The sequence below is a fragment of the Cyprinodon variegatus genome, unplaced genomic scaffold (assembly GCF_000732505.1).
Source record: "Cyprinodon variegatus isolate N-32 unplaced genomic scaffold, C_variegatus-1.0 Scaffold945, whole genome shotgun sequence".
Classification (NCBI taxonomy): domain Eukaryota; kingdom Metazoa; phylum Chordata; class Actinopteri; order Cyprinodontiformes; family Cyprinodontidae; genus Cyprinodon; species Cyprinodon variegatus.
Genome location: NW_015151398.1, coordinates 89,407 through 93,072, shown reverse-complemented (window position 1 = coordinate 93,072; position 3,666 = coordinate 89,407).

The following is a 3,666-nucleotide window of genomic DNA, read 5'->3' as shown; positions in this document are numbered from 1 at the left end:
CTGTCCATAGCGTTCCTTGACAGTGTCGTTTCTAAGTCACCAATTTAGTGCTACTTGGTCCAAATGGAATTTCCCATTGGGAACCTGCTAGCACTAAGTTGCTAACTGGTTAGCAATTTAGTGCTACTTGGTCCCAATGGAATTTCCCATTGGGAACCTGCTAGCACTAAGTTGCTAACTGGTTAGCAAGATGCTACTGACAAACCGGCCACAATCAAACTTGCTTGCGAACCTTTCGCCACAACAATCCCGCCCTCTTGACAATCGACCAATCACATTCACTTTATTCACTCGTGTAAAGTTACTTACACCACTTGGGAGAATTCGGAAATGCAACAGTTGGAACAGCAGTTTGCCTACAACTTTAAGAAATAATTAAAAACCAAAATCATTCACAATCAGTTTTGAATGTTTTACTCCAGGCTTTCATATAATCCAATTAATCAAAGAATAATCAACCGATTCATCGATTTGCAAAATAATTGTTAGTTGTAGCACTAAAATAAATGAATAAAAACAAAAACACAAATATGAATACTTTTAAAAAATATCATTACGTTGACACGGATAAAGTCTCCAAGAAGCTTTTAAAAAGTTTTATTTTACTGCATTGTTAGCATGTTTCAGCTGCAGTCTGCAAAACAGTCATTTCTAAAGATAAGCAGACAGACGGTGGGGATCCTTCAGACACAGCTGCCATATTAGATGACGAGGGTTTTATGTATTGTTTTCTTCTAAGCTTCTAACAAGACAGTCATGCAACAGAGCCAGATTCTCATAGCAGAGCAGAATGTTGACTGCTAACAAAGCCAGCACCTCCAGGTGGATTAAAGAGGTTACTATAGAGCCTAGGAATAACAAAAACACAGTCTAACCTGGAAGCTTTTGTTAAGTTGCTATACATTATGTGAAGGGACAAACAGCTGGTTGATTCTCTAAGCTAACCCTGGCTATCACCTCCAACATCCAGCCAACCTTTTAAAGCACAACTTGTTATCTGCGACCACAGGAGCCCTTTGTAAAAACCCCACAAAACCAAAGTATTAAAAAAAGTTAAGAATCGAAAAAATTTATTTTTCCCAAACTCTATCATTGACTGAATTTCTTGCACTAAATTTTCACGGGCCATTAAAACGTGCATTAATGAAATGATTTTAAATAATCACCCAAAGTGCAAATGACTGGTGATTAATTTCAACTTTCCCTGTATGGATAAAATGTGAGGAAGAGTTTAGATACTTAAAATAAAAACTAAAAAGAGCAAAAAGAAAAAAGCTTCTGGCAGTGTAGTTTTATTTGAGGATAGAGAGAGGACTTAAAGCAGTGAGAAAGCCTAAAAGACAAGAGTTAAGTGATCAGGAGTTATAGAACCAAGAATTAAGACAAGATCAAGAATAAGAAGAACAATTAGAGTCAATTTATGAATTGAGCTTCAATCTCTTTCTCTTTTTTTTTTTTAGTATAAAAGCTTGGTTACCTCTGTATGAACTGCACTTGAGGTTACATATATGATTCTGACTTGTTTCCACAGTAGGTTAAGAGTGACTTCTTTGTTTCCTGTTTTTATATAGCATACAGTGAGGGTAACTGAAAATGACTATCATTAAAAAAGATCATTCTGACCTAATCTTACATGTAAAACACAATCAATATTCCTCCCACTTATTAAATAAAAATACCAGAAAGGCTGTAAAGATACCGCACAGATCCCTCAAGCTCATCTTTAAGATGACTTTAAATATAATCCTAGTAAAATTCAAGCTGTTCATCAGAATGATTCTCAGTAATGTTAACTGATTTGTGGTTATGCTCCATTTTAGACGACCCTAAATAATCAGATCAAATGTTTTGGGGGGCATTTTTGTCCGTTTCTTTCTAAATAAAGCTTTCAAACAGTTCCTTGGTTCATGCTCCGTTATTTTGGAATATCAAATTCTTACCATATTTTAAACAGGGAAGCTTTTAATTTGTTGATTATTAATGCTAATTAACTCAACATGGCACTTGATTTTCTCCTACTTAGTGAGCTTCTTAAAACTGAAATGATCAATGTTCAAGTTTCTGCTGATCATCTTTAAAAGAAATGGCAATATTCTTTACTTCATAGTTGAGGGCTTTATCTTTTAAGAATAAATATAATTATTCACTTTTCCAGCTAGAATACAGACACAATAAATGTTCTCTATTTGAAGCAAAGGTGAACTTTTTTTAATTACTTTTCCATATAAAAACACATCTGAAACAATAGCTCTCACGTCTGCATGTGATTAAAAGTTCTGCAGAGGTAAAGATGGGGATGGGAAAGCGTTGAGTAATCCACCACAAATCTGAAATAACTGTCAACCTGAATTAATTATTCATCCTTATTTGGTTTTTATTTCATTGGAAACATTCTCAGACATTCGAACAGATGTTGTCAAGCTCAGAGAAACTGAAAGAAGAGCTTTAACCTTGAGCCTTTCCTTTATGCATATAAGCAGCCAACTTTTCCAAGTGTGAAAGGAAACTGGAGCTTCCTTGATGTACGGAGGTTCTGTGAACCTAACCGCTGCAAAATGCAACAATTCACACAACATATCTTAGTGATGTTGCAACCACACACTGCAAAGGTGTTTAGGGAAAGAATCCTTTAAGCGAAGCCTTGCATTGCAACCTAAACATTTCCTTTCTGGAACTGAGGTTTCCTAACTGATGCCTTCAGTGACCATCGCTGTGTGGAAAAAAACAGCAACATGCATGTGATATTCTTCTGCAGGGATTTAAAACGTTAAGGAAGCTCATCTGGCTGCTTTATGGAGCAGAAATCACTTTCCTCTAATCCAGCAAGCTAAAAAAAAAACAGATCTGTCATGTGTGAGGTTACACATGTCAGAGGAGAAAGCAATCATTGCTGCATTTTAAGAGCTATTTACTTGGAGGCAAAGGCCATCTAAGGGAAACCCTTTTTTTATTGCACATCAATAAATAAGGAAATGCTCATTATCAAACTTTATATTTTTAAAGCTATAATTCCGTTACAGGAAAAAAAAAAAAAAAGTATGAGTATCATCTTAAAAAAACTGAACTAACATGGACTCACTAGACTGTAAATCCAGCTGACAGCCCAGCAGCTCTGGGCTATAGGAAAACCAACATACACCCACACACCTCAGCAACCACAGACATGGACAGCAGAGCTGATTATTGACAAAAACCTACAGCTACATACATGCCAGGACAGGAAAAACAATCGTCTTCAAGTCCTATTTTTAGACTCTGCCCTGAGATTAAATCAGATCGAGCAAAAAACAGTGGACCTTTGCTTCATGTAAATTATCCAATCAGTGCTGCACAGGAGGGAGTCGTATAAGAAAAATAGGTTGGATGAGACTTAATTGTAATTTTTAAGAAAGAAAATTTTTCATGGCTAAATTTTAAGGGCAGGCTTAAAACGTTCCTTTTTTATAAAGCTTATAGTTAGAGTGCCTCAGGTTATCCTGAGCTATTTCTATACTTATGCTGTTATAGGCTTAGACTGCTGGAGGACGTCTAAGCTGTTTCATAATTTTCCTTGAATCTGTCTCTATTCTCCCACTCTGCAGAATCTGTTAGTTCAATCTCTAATATTCTGCTCTCTCTGCTTTTCCTCATAGTAGCTTTGCCTTGTCTGTTCCTGTTTGCTGTGAC